The sequence below is a fragment of the Cavia porcellus genome, unplaced genomic scaffold (assembly GCF_034190915.1).
Source record: "Cavia porcellus strain 051 isolate PalLab524CR breed Dunkin Hartley unplaced genomic scaffold, mCavPor4.1 scaffold_13, whole genome shotgun sequence".
Taxonomy (NCBI): Eukaryota; Metazoa; Chordata; class Mammalia; order Rodentia; family Caviidae; genus Cavia; species Cavia porcellus.
Genome location: NW_026947496.1, coordinates 5,668,675 through 5,682,327, shown reverse-complemented (window position 1 = coordinate 5,682,327; position 13,653 = coordinate 5,668,675). Strand labels below are relative to the sequence as shown.

Below are 13,653 nucleotides of genomic sequence, written 5' to 3'. Positions count from 1 at the left end.
TGTTAACCCAATCAAGCCTCCGGTTTATTGAGAAAATCATCACACCTTTTATAGGCTAAGGGCGGGAGCTAGGACAGGAAGAGGTTAAACAGATGAATACAACAGGGTTACCATCACATCCGGATAAGTGACGTAAGCAGAAGAGGATTATGGTTAATGTAGGCAGACGCAGTGCCCATAGGAGAGAGAGAGAGAGACATCTAGGCAGCAATGCCTGTCACTCGGCTCCCTACATCTCCTCCCTTTTTATATTATTTAATTAAGAGTATGGCAGGCCCTGTGAGGACAGCGTCTGTCTTAGGTCAAGGACCTCATTGCATGAACCCAACCAGGCCTTACCCGTCATGGGCTTGCAGAACAGCAGTTGGTCCTGTGCCTGTCTTAGGTGGCCGTTGGAATTAACATGCATGTCCTAGTTGCCCGTCTCTGACTGCCTGTCCATTGCCCCAGGGCAGTCAGGCCGCATCATCATATGGGCCACTCGTGGGAATTCCTTCCCTGTAGGTTTGTTGATCTGTCATCTCCAGCTGATGATAGTGTACCTGAATGGGCTTTGCCATAAATGCGTCTGTCCGGTTATTAATGAACATCATAATCCTCTGAAAAATACAAGACTCACAGAAATGAGAAACAATAGGTCAGCTAGGGGACCCAAAAGTGGGACTAGGTAAGGGAAAAACTCTCCCCCCCCCAAAATCAAGGAGAAGGGGTTGACAGTCATTTGTTGGTGTCTCTGTATGAAGTCATTCTCCTGTGTCTTGGAGCATGCCTTGTATAACACTGGATGCAGTCTATTTGGCTGGCGTATGTTCCTCCAGACCGAGAAGAGCCTCTTCCACAGTCATGGGGTTCTGTGCATGGCTGTCAGCAGTTGCAGTCTGTTTGGCAGGGGTCAAAATCCACCATGGGTGTGGTGTGGCTCAAGAAGGCTGGTTAAGCAGCATAAGGCTCCAGGGAGATGTGTCACCTGTAAGAGAACACAGGGGATTGTGCCTCAGGAAATAACATTATTCCTGGGCGTTACACGGGGTCTTTGAAGAACTGTCTACTTGCTTTACGAGGCGTTCAGGTAGCCATCTAGCTTCTCTATCTTGTTGAGAGTAAACACACACTGAACCTCGTCCCCAGATAAGGACTGGATCAGGGCCATTCCACACATTGGTTAGTGGGTCTCTCCATAAAACAGATGCAAACCGTGTTTGAGTCTGAGTATGCCAAAACCGAGATGCTGCGGAGCAGCCTGAAGCATCCAGGGTCAGAAAATTTAAAATAAAAAGAGCATGTGAAAGGACATTTCTAGGGGACCCCTGGGTGGGGTACCATGTCTCCCTTTTTATTTTATCTATGGTGAATTTAAGAGAACGATGCGCACGTTCAACAATGCCTTGTCCCTGAGGATTGTAAGGTATACCTGTAGTGTGGAGGATATTAAGGCTCTTGCAAAATTGAGCAAAGGAGGTACTGGTATAGCCAGGGCCATTATCGGTCTTGAGCTGTTGAGGACATCCCAGAACTGAGAAGGCTGACAGCATATGGGCTATAATGTGTTTAGCAGCTTCTCCAGTCTGGAGAGTGGCAAAAATGAAGCCACTATAAGTGTCAATGATGACATGTACATATTTTAGATTGCCAAACTCATTGAAATGGGTAACATCCATTTGCCATAAGGCATTAGGAATTAAACCTCTAGGGTTGACTCCTAGGTGTTGAACAGGTGAGTGGATAGCACAAGATGGACAATTTTTTACAATTTGTCTGGCTTGCTCACGGGTAATTTTGTAGAGAAGGCGGAGGGTGTGAGCATTGAGGTGGTGTAACTGGTGGGCTTGTTGAGCCTCAGACACCTTGGAGTCCTGAGCCATAAAAACCTGTGCTCGTACAGCAACATCAGCCAAATGATTTCCTTGGGCAAGAGGCCCTGGGAGGTTGGAATGAGCTCGCAGATGACCGATAAAGAACTTATGACGGCGAAGCCGTATGAAGCATTGTAATTGTTTGAACAGATTTGCAGCTGGGGAAGCATGACATATAGTAGCAACAGTCTCTAATAATGGAACAGACTGGGCAAGATAAGCACTGTCAGTATACAAATTAAATGGTTGGTCAGAGTAAGCAGCAAAAGCTGCAAGAATAGCTTCTAACTCTGCTAATTGTGCAGAGGAAGTATCTGCCTGGAGGGTAGAAACATTGTCTTGAGATACATAAGCAGCTCTTCCAGAGGATGAGCCATCAGTGAATAAAACCAGGGCACCCGGAAGGGGTTGTGAAGCTGTGACTTTAGGGAATATAAATGAGTGACGATTAGCAAAGTCAACTAGCTTATTTGGAGGGTAATGATTGTCAATAGTCCCTGAATAGGAAGCTAAGGCAATAGGCCACACTTCAGTACTCTGAAGTAGCCAATCTATTTGGTCTTTTGTAAAAGGTTGAATGATAATATCTGGTTCTTTGCCAAAGTAACATTTTCCCAGCTTTCTACCCTGGATTATTAGGTCTGAGACAGCTTGGAAATAAGGCAAAAGTGTTCTTTTTGGAGAGACTGGTAAATGGACCCACATGAGGGGAGCTTGTTGCCAGAACACTGCTGTAGGGCAAAGCTTTGTATTAAAAATGAGAAACTGTAAAGGCTCATTGTAGTCCATAAAGGAAACAGTTTGTTGAGCAATAGCCTCTTCTACTTTACTGAGCGCTCTCCTGGCATCAGGTGTAAGCTCTCGGGGGGAAGTTGGATCTATGTCTCCCCAAAGCAGTGCATAAAGGGGCTGTAAATCATGTTTAGTTAGTTTTAAAAATGGTATGAGCCAATTAATGTCTCCCAATAGTTTCTGGAAGTCATGAAGTGTAAAGGAATAGAGAAAAAGCAATCCTTAAGATCTATGACAATTTTAAAAAATCCCAAAGGAATGGCACTGGGTGAGGGGAGGCCTGGCTGTAGGGGCCCCATTAAGACCATTGTCTTATTTATCGCCCTAAGGTCTTGTAGCAGCCTCCACTTTCCTGACCTTTTCCGGATAACAAAGATAGGTGTGTTCCAAGGGGAATTACTAGGAACAATGTGGCCTGCATCTAACTGGTCCTGCACCAGCTGCCTTGCGGCTGCAAGCTTTTCAGAGTTAAGGTTGTTTCTAAAGGCTTATATGAATCCCCAATTGGCCATGGAGGCACAGGGAGTAGCGGGCTGCCATCCTGGGACCTGCTGATCATGTCAACAGGTGGAAGTGGTGGCAGATCACCATGTACAAGGACCTCTAACAGGCCATCATTCTCTGCATCTGAGAAATCAGAGGCTTCAGATTTTTCTGAGGATGGTTTTGAGGTAGATTTAATGGAATCGCGCAAGGCAGCCTCACCTAGTATAACTGTCTCCTCAACCTGAGGGTCTGCATGCCTCTGGGCAAGCAGCTCAGAAATTAAATTCCAATATGTAAAGGTGGTCACAGGAACCTTTTCTGGACCGAAAACTCTATAATAATCTTTTAAAACATCTCTTACTGTATTCCACCTCTTGGTATCTATAGAACCCTCTAGGGGGAACCAAGGGCAAACCTTATGAATAAACTGAAAATACTGTAATAATTCTTGTTTTTCAACCCTTATCTCTCTTGTCTTTAATGCCTTTATAAGGCCTCCGACGAACAGTTCATGTTCGCTCAATACTTGACCCATGTCGGGAAAGGGAAATGGGGTTGCCGTTCACTCACCGTGACTCGGGCAGGACGTCGGGTAGTCGTCTGCGCAGGTCTCGGCACTTGATTTAATGTCCTGTTGCTTTAAACTTTAATCCTTGATTCAGTTTACTCATTCCTCGGCCGAGGTCTCTGGTTCAATTTGCTTTCACTTTCGGTTTAAGCCGGCTGTCTCTCGAACGGCTCCCTCGTTAACTTCTCCGTGCCAGGAGCTCCCACGCTGAGCGCCACTTGATCCGGCCTGCAGATCAACAAGTTCGAAACTCCTGGAGGAGAAACGGGGATTAAATAAAAGACATGGGGGAGACAAAAAGAGACGAAGGCAAGTTGATGTTAACCCAATCAAGCCTCCGGTTTATTGAGAAAATCATCACACCTTTTATAGGCTAAGGGCGGGAGCTAGGACAGGAAGAGGTTAAACAGATGAATACAACAGGGTTACCATCACATCCAGATAAGTGACGTAAGCAGAAGAGGATTATGGTTAATGTAGGCAGACGCAGTGCCCATAGGAGAGAGAGAGAGAGACATCTAGGCAGCAATGCCTGTCACTCGGCTCCCTACACAGCAACACAGATCATACAGGTGAGTGCTTCTGCCCCTGAGGCCTGCAGCTGCCCTGGCTGCAGAAGAAGAGCTGCTGGAGGGACGGTTGGCTGGGTTCCCTGGGGAGAGAGAAGGGGCTGAGCCCTCCAGTCAGGTGTAGAAGAAGCAGGCACCAGGATACGGGATGGAGACTTCTGTCATTATCAGCTGTCACTCACAAACCTCACCACTTGTCCCTTTTTCATTTGCAAGAGATCCCTCTTCTTCCATTTCTATTATTTCTTTGAAAACAGTTTCTGCAAGCCCACAGTCAGATTCCTTCCACACTGGAGGCAAAGCTGGCCAGTGGCTGGCAGACCAACCAGCGAGACCAATCCAGTCCTAGCTGAAGGTACACACACAGGCACAGGCATGGCCAGGGATGTTGAAAATTGTGAAGCAGCAGTGAGGGGTGAGCAGTTAGTAAATTACATGAACCAGTATTGAGCTGTGGAAGACAGAAATGTGAAATAGAAGCAGACATACGGGATGAGAATTTACTTTGTTCTCCTCTGATGTTTTGACATCATTCAGGGAGAAAAGGGTGTCATTTACTGAGTGTCTGACATCTGGTGTTGGTATGACTCAGTGCTTTTCAGTTTGAGGAAAGTAGGAGGGAGCAGGTGAAAGTAGGGAGCCCTGGACCACAGACACAGAAACAAAAAGAACCAGAAAGCATTAAAATGCCTTCAGGGTTTTGAGATGCATTAATCACATGGTTTTTAACAAATTCCAGTCTCTGGTTGAACACTTGATGAGTTCTTATTCTAGATTATGAATCAGTACTGCTGAGCTAGAAACAATTTTGTTCTGTGCTGGACAGGAAGCAGTGTCCTGTTCCTGTGCTGCTCTGATGTAATGAAGAATTTTCTGCCTGGCAGGCAAGGTCAGAATATTAACTGGTGTCCTGCAGTCATCACACCAAGTGAAGCCAATCCTGTGGTCAAACATACTTCTGTGCATTTTATGATCTCAGAGGCCTTCAGTGCAAAGAAGGCTAACAGATTCCCTTAGTTATCTGTAAGAAGTAGAGGTCATAGTGTGACATCAATTTCTCATTGATAAAGTGACATAGAAGCTCCTAGTTGTGAAAACATAAAATCCTCTCCAGGTCTGAAACATACACATGAGCAGCTTTAGATGAAAAGGACCAAAGCAGCATTACTGTTATTGCACTGACTGGGAAAACAAGACAGCTGAAAAGTTAGCAGAAACATGATTTCCATTTTCACACCACAGGTGTCAGATGTGATGATGCTTCCAGGTGCAGTAGAACAGCTAAGTGGGTCTGAGGTGCCGGCATCCATCTCCCCATTCCGGCTGTGCTTGGAGAACTGTGGATTTCTAAGCAAGCACGCGGGTGCCCACTTTCCCTGGAACCCAGCCTGTTGGGACCCTCGCACAGTCTGGGTGCAGTGGAACAGCTGGGCAGGTCTGAGATGCCTGCATCCATCTCTCCATTCCAGCTGCACTTGGAGAATTGTGGAGTTCTAAGCAAGCAGGCAAGCACCACGGGTTCCATAGGCCCAGCGGCCTGGGGGAACTGGGTTCCAGAGTCCCAGGAGATGCGGGCATAGAAGTAGATTTCCAATAAAACCTGAGGAAGCTTTTGAATAACATTTGAAACACAGAAATATAGGAAAATGACAAAGCAAAAGAACAAATTACAACCTCAAACCTCCAGCCCATCTCAACAAACCATAGGAGCGATGTAAATAGAAGAAAATGTATGCCATACACCTGAAATACCAGACATAATAGCAACTGAAATAAACAAGCAACTCCAGGAAGCTTTAAAGGAATTCAAACTAGAAATAATCTTCCAGGTAAAAGAAGAAATGATAAAAGAAATGAAAGTGATGCTGAAAATATCTAAAGAAAACACTTGAAAAAATTGGAGGAACTAAACAAAAAGATACAATCCCTAAATGAACAATATAAGAAACAAACAGAATAAGCAGAACTGTTTGCAGTGTCACTTTTTGAATGTCATTTTATATACTTTAATTTTGTAACCTGAACAGCTATTTCTAAGATGACAATATGTAACTTATCAACCAGTGATTTCTTACCATTTATTTTTCTGTAATTTTGTATTATTTCTACCCTTTTTATCTCCATGTATTTTTCCCTTTTCTTTAAATAAAAAAAAGAATCATCCAGTTCACAATCATAAAAAAAGAAACAAACAGAATACATAATGCAGATACGCAGAGATATACAGAAAATCAAAAATTTCACTGAAAGCTGTAAAACCACCTCAATGAAAGTGAAGATAGAATTTCAGACCTTGAAGATAGGATTGCAGCTACTGAACAGGAAAAGAAATATCTTTTAAACTATGAAAGAATCAGGAAACAACAATTCAACAACTGCAGGACGATGCAAAGAAAAACAGCATAAGATTGATAGGGATTAATTAAAAAGAAGGGAATGACATAAAGGATGTCAAAAGGATATTTAGAGATGTAATACCTGAAAATTTCCCAAACATGAGATCAGAAACCGACATCAGATTCAGTGAACATGTAGAACTCCAAATATTCATAACCAAAATAAAACTACACCTAGACATATAATAATCACCATCCCAGAAATCCAACACAAGAATAGATTATTAAAAGCTGTCAGAGAGAAAAGACAGATCACTTATAAAGGAAAACCTATCAGAATCACAGCAGACTTCTCAGCACAAACAATAAAGTCAAGAAGAGCATGGAGTGAGGTATTCCAGATTCTAAAGCAAAATGATTTCCAACCTAGACTGATGTACCCTGAAAAACTATCATTCAAAATCAATGGTGAAATAAGATACTTCCATGACAAAGAACAGCTGAAGAACTTCATGATCACCATACCAACCCTGCAAAAAATATTGAAAGACAGTTTAGATACACAAAGGAAAAAACCACTAAGCAAAGCACATAATTAAACAGAACAGAAAGGTAAAAATGCAACAGAAGAAAGATAACATGTCAACAATAAAGCAACAAATAACAGTTACAACCATTAATATAAATGGTCTCAATGCACCAATTAAAAGAAACACACTGGCAGAATGGATCAAGACGCAAAATCCAACCATATGATGTTTATAAGAAACCCATATAACCCAGAAGGATACTCACAGACTAAAAGTCAAAGGATGGAAAACAATATTTCATGCAACAGGAACCCCAAAAAAGCAGGAGTAGCCATTCTGTTTGCAGACAATGTGAACTTTAAACCAATAATGATCAGAAGAGACAAAGAAGGTTACTACATGCTCGTTAGGGGAAAACTCCAAATGGAAGACATAATTATCTTTAAAAAATATGCACCAAATTCCAGAGCACCCGGTTATATAAAATAAGTATTAACACACCATTGACCTCAAGGGACAGATCAACCACACGAAATCAACAAAAAACAGCACTGAATCACACCTGTGAACAAATGGACTTCATAGACGTATACATAGCGTTCATTCCAACAACATCAGAATACACATTCTTCTGAGCAGTACATGGCTCATTCCCTAAAACAGACCATATATTAGCTCACGGAACATATTTAAATAACTGCAAAAGAGTTGAAATTATCCCTTGAATATTATTGGATTATAGTGCTTTGAAATTAGAAATTCATCATAAAAGATACTACAAAATTCACACAAACACATGGAAACTAAATAACACACTCTGGAGTAATCAGAGGGTCACAGGTGAAATTAAAGAAGAAATTAATACCTATAAGAAAATGAAAACACAGATACAACTAACCACAATCGGTGGGATGCAATGAAAGCCATCCTCGGAGGAAAATTTATTACACTGAGTTCCCACATCAGGAAATCAGAATGAATACAAATAAATAACCTGATGCTATACATCAAACAGCTAGGAAAAAGAAGAGCAAGTCAAGCCCAAAGCCAAAAGAAGTAAGGAAATTATATAAATCAAAGCATAAATCAACACAATAGAGACTAAGAAAACAATCCAAAGAATCAATGAATCAAAGAGTTGATTCTTTGAAAGAATAAATAAAATTGATTAGCCCCTAGCCAACCTTATTTTAAAAAGGGAAGAAAAAGTTCAAATTCATGCAATAAGAAATGAAAAAGGTGAAATCACTAAAGACTATAGAAATACAGAAGGTCATCAACACCTATTTCAAAACCTCTATTCTCAAAGGTTTGACAACACAGAAGAAATAGACAGATTCTTAGAAACATATGAAGTACCAAAGCTAGATCAAGAGGATGTAAAACTTCTGAATAACCCAATCTCTATTAATGAAATTGAAAATGCAATTAAGTCCTTAACTACAAAGAAGGCCCAGATGGATTCGCTGCAGAATTCTATAACAAACCTGAAGAAGACCCAGCTAAAAAAGAGAACTATAGACCAATCTCCCTAATGAATACAGATGCAAAAATCCTCAATAAAATATTGGCAAATAGGATGCAGCAAATCATCAAGAACATTATACACCATGACCAAGTGGGATTCATCCCAGGCACGCAGGGATGCTTCAACATATGTAAATCAATAAATGTAATCCACCATGGCAATAAAGCCAAAAGTAAGAATCACATGATCATTTCTATAGATGCAGAAAAAGCTTGTGATAAGGTCTAACATTCATTCATGATAAGAACTTTACAGAAAAGTGGAATAGATGGTCTTTACCTCAATATAATAAAGGCAGTGTACAACAAACCAATAGCCAGTATCACACAATGGCCAAAAATTGAAAGCCTTTACTTTAAAATGAGGCACAAGACAAGGATGTCCTTTTTTACTGCTCCTATTTAATATAGTACTGGAAGTACTAGCTAGAGCAATTAGACAAGAGAGAGAAATAAAACGGGTAAAGATAGGGAAAAAAGAAGTTAAATTATCATTGTTTGCAGATGACACGATACTCTACATAGAAGAACCCTTAAACTCCATTGAAAGACTCCTAGATATAATAAATGAATTCAGTAATGTAGCTGGATACAAAATCAATACTTAGAAATCAATAGAATTCCTATACACTAACAACAAAATCACAGAGAGAGAAATAAGAAATGCCACACTCTTCACACTAGTAACCAAAAAAATGAAGTGTTTAGGAATTATTCATACGAAAGAAGTGAAAGACCTATACAGGGAAAATTATAATATACTGAAAATAGAAATTTAAGATGATCTCAGAAAATGGAAAGACATCCCTTGCTCATGGATAGGAAGAATAAACATTGTGAAAATGGCCATTCTCCCAAAACTGTTAAACAGATTCAATGCAATCCCAATAAAAATACCATCAACACACCTTAGAGATCTAGAGAAATCTCTCCTAAAATTCATCTGGAATCAGAAGAGACCTAGAATAGCAAAGGCAATTCTAAGCAGCAAAAGCAAGGCAGGAAGCATCCCAATCCCTGACTTGAAGTTATACTACAAAGCAACAGTAGTAAAGTAAAAATGGTACTGGAATCAAAACAGAGCTGAAGATCATTGGAATACATTAGAAGGTGCAACCACAACTACAAAAACACTCAACCACCCTATCTTTTTTTTAATTTTATTTAAGGAGAAAAAAAAACAGAAAAAGGGTACAAGTTATACAGAATTTCAGAAAAAATAAACAGTAGGAAATCACTTATTAATAGATTACATATTGTCATCTTAGAAATAGTTGTTCTAGTTACAAAATTAAAGCATATGCAGTGGACATTCAAACAGTGAGACTGAAAACAGTTCTGTTCAATGATTCAATAAAACTCAGTAATATGGTTACCTATCTTACACACTTAAATATACATGCAGTTATGTCCTTTAGAGCACTTTATTTTCCTCTCATTTATACAATGACAATTACACATTTTGGGTTTTATTACTCCCACTGTTCTTATTACCTTTTTTTGAAGAGAGTAAAACCAACTGTGATATAACAGGACAGAGTCAGTCAAATCAAAAGGCTGGACATAATACATAATGAAAAACAAAATACAAGGTGACCAACAATGGTTACCATAATGCCTCTTGCTATCTTAAAAAGAATTGCCTATATCATCAGTTATAATAAAATTGAACAAAACAGTAAAGAATAAAACCAATAAAACCAAAACATAGAAGACATTAGATGATTTCAAAAGAAGATAATAGTCAACCAGAATGGGCATAATTAATCTTATTGTCTTCATACTTGTTGCCTATACTTTTGAACTTGGTACCATCAAGCAAAACAGAATAGAGGAAAATCAGTCAAAACAAGATGGTGAGAGCAATACAGGGTTTCAAATCAAGTTAATTGGAAATCAAAGTGGGTTACTATAGTATATGCTGCTATTTTTTTATTTTTCCCTTAATTAAAAGGATAAAAATGAATAATAAAAAAAGGAGATTGAGATAAAAGAGGGTGTAGCAACAAAACAGCGCAGGTCAAAACATAACCATTTAAGCAAAATAGTGTTTCACCACAAGATAATCCCAACATAAAAGTAGTTACTATAGTGTCTCTTTCCTTGAAATCTTTGAGTATAACTTCATATACTGTAGCATCAAAAATACCAAGACAATGTAAAGTCATTCAAGAGAATGACAGTATTACAGAGTATTTAGAATCAACTAACAGAAAATGAACAATGGTTTCTGTATAATCTCCTTGTCTATAAAAGTTTTTGTTTATATTATTACATATAGTAAAATCCAATAAGATACAACATGTTAAGACCAATGGAGACAGAAGAACAAAAGCTTGATGGGACTTCAAAACAAGATGATATTAAATCAGCATTACCTATTATGATGTCTTGTATTCTCCAAAATAGCTGTTCCTACCATCCAACCTTCTCTGCCTCATTTCTGTTGAGCTCTTTTTCTGTCATTCGTTGTCAGTTTGTCTTCTTCATTTTGCTTTCTGCTCCATTCATTGTGGCCTCTCTGCCACTGTTTCTGGAATCTTGGTATTTTTCTTTTTCAGAATATCCTGCAGTATTCTCTGTAGAGTTAAATTGGTGGTTGCAAATTCCCCTAGTTCCTCTTTATCCTGGAAGTGCCTTGTCTTTTCATCAATTTCTGGGGACAGTTGTGTAGGATATATCAATCTTGGCTGGAGGTTATTATCTTTCAAAGCTTGAATTATTTCCCCCATGCTTTTTGTGATTTGATGGTTTGTGTCGAGAAGTCTGCTGTAAATCTGATGGGTGTTCCCTACTTCTTGTAAGTTATCTGCTTCTTGTCTCTGAAGGCTTTTAATATTCTGTCCTTATATTGGATTTCTAGAATTTTGATTATTATATGCCTGGCTGTAGCTGTTTGGGTTGTAGGTGGCTGGAGTCCTGTATGCCTCATACATCTGAGTATCTTTACTAAATTAGGGAAATTTGCTAAATTAGGGAAATTCTCTTGGATTATTTCTGTGAATAGCTTTTGTAGTTCATTTGTTTGTGGCCCTAATTCTTCTTTTATGTTCTTAATTCTTAGGTTATAGATCCTTTTATCATCTTCTAGCCTTTGTATTATTGCTGTGTGTTTTCTTGTCATTTTTAAGAAGTTTTTCATTTCATGCTCCCATATTACAAGTCTGTCCTCCAATTCAGGTAATCTATCCTTAGCTTCTTTCAAGCTGCTATGCCAGCTTTCAATAGAGGTTTTAGTTTCCTGGTAATCTCTTTGAACCTGCTTCACATATTCTATGTTTTCTCTATTTTCTCCATCAAACAGTTCTCCCCTTTTTTTCTGTTCTTCCATTCCACCATCTGTTTTTTCTTGGGCGGTGCTTAGCATTTCTCTAAATATTCTACTTATTTCTTGCTTTATTTCATTAAATACTTCATTTTTGAACTCGTCTATGAGGCTCCAGAGATATCGCTTTATGTTTATTGGTGCTGTGTCTGATATTGCACATTTTCTGTCTTCATTCCCCTTTGCAGTTACTTTCCTGCATCAGTGTTCTCAGGATTGGGGACTGAGGACCCTTTCTTATTGCTCCCTCTTACCATACTTGTTGTTCCTTCCATACAAGCATATACAGGAGGCCCAGTTTCTTTCTTTCTTGGTTACAGTTTGTTTGAATCTGTCGGCTAGGTGTTCCCACCAACTGCAGTGTACTAGGGAGATACAAACCTGGGTAGACTCTGCTGGGCCCACCCCTCAGGGTCAACCTACTGAAGGCTTCACTGCTAGGGTGCACTGCCAGGCGCTGGGACCTGGTTTGGGCTAGCCTACTGGATCTTAGTCTGCAGCGTCACCAGACCAAGTGCTCCCCACCAATCCCCCTTGAGAGGGGAATATGTGACTAAAGTCACTGCAGCGTCCTGTTCTGGCTAGTCTGCCCAGTCCCTCCTAGTCTATGAAAGGGTCCCCATTCCTCTCACTCACCACAGGTCAATGCAGGGCTCTCTGCCAGTCTCCCTATCAATTCTGTTTGGTTTGCCGATTCCCAGTCTCAGAGCTTTCACGCATCTCTCTCCCTGTTGTGCCAATTGGGACGCAGCAACAGCAGCAGGAAATTCAAATCATGGCTTCCAGAGGCATGGGTTCCAGCTTCCTCACTGAGATTTTATCTGTTTCTGTTAGAGCGTCGGGATTGCATTTCCAGTTGGCTTCTCTCAGCTTAGTTCATTCTTGGGTCAGCAGAGTACATCTCCTCTTGCTAAGGACTACTCACACAACATTGTTCCTGGATTCTAAGCTGGCAATCTCAGAGAGAATCTTTGGCTGCTGTTATCTGTCCACCATGTTCCCTGGGAAGTCAACCACCTTATCTTTGATAAAGGAGCCAAGCAGGTTCACTGGAAGAATGACAGTCTCTTTAATAAGTGGTGCTGGAAAAACTGGCTCATCATTTGCCAAAAACTAAAATTAGACCCATGCTTATCACCATGTACTAAATTAAAATCTAAATATAAAACACCTGAATACTAAAACAGAAACACTAAATCTATTGGAAGACAATTGGGTAAAAACCTTGAAGACCTTGAAGGGGTGGGTAGAGAATTCATGAACAGGACTCAAACTGCATGGGAAACACTTCCCAGAATCAATAACTGGGACCACCTCTTATTAAAAAGTTTCTGCATGTCAAAAAAATCTCCAGCATAGTGAAAAGAAAACCCACAAACTGGGAAAAGATTTTAGTGAACTCCTCCTCAGACAAGGGACTTTTGTCTAAAACACATAAAAAATTTTAAAAAAACTCAGACCCCCAAAATTCAAATATCCAATCCAAAAATGGGTGTCAGAGATGAATACACAGTTCAGATGAAGAAATACAAATGGCAAATAAATAAATACATGAAAAAACATTCATCATCATCAGTCAATAGAGAAATGCAAATTAAAACCACACTGAATTCCATCTTACTCCTGAAACAATGGCCAGGATCAAGAAAACCAACAACAACAAATGC

At 39.9% G+C, this 13,653-nt stretch overlaps 1 long non-coding RNA gene across 1 annotated transcript; it reads right to left on the bottom strand.

Moving 5' to 3' along the window:
• On the bottom strand, window positions 1–4,244 carry LOC134478453 (uncharacterized). The gene is made up of 2 exons (XR_010051073.1): window positions 3,702–4,244; window positions 1–967 (listed from the first exon to the last, which is right to left on the bottom strand). It is a non-coding gene; the product is annotated as an uncharacterized LOC134478453 (long non-coding RNA).
• Window positions 4,245–13,653: the final 9,409 nt, after the last annotated feature.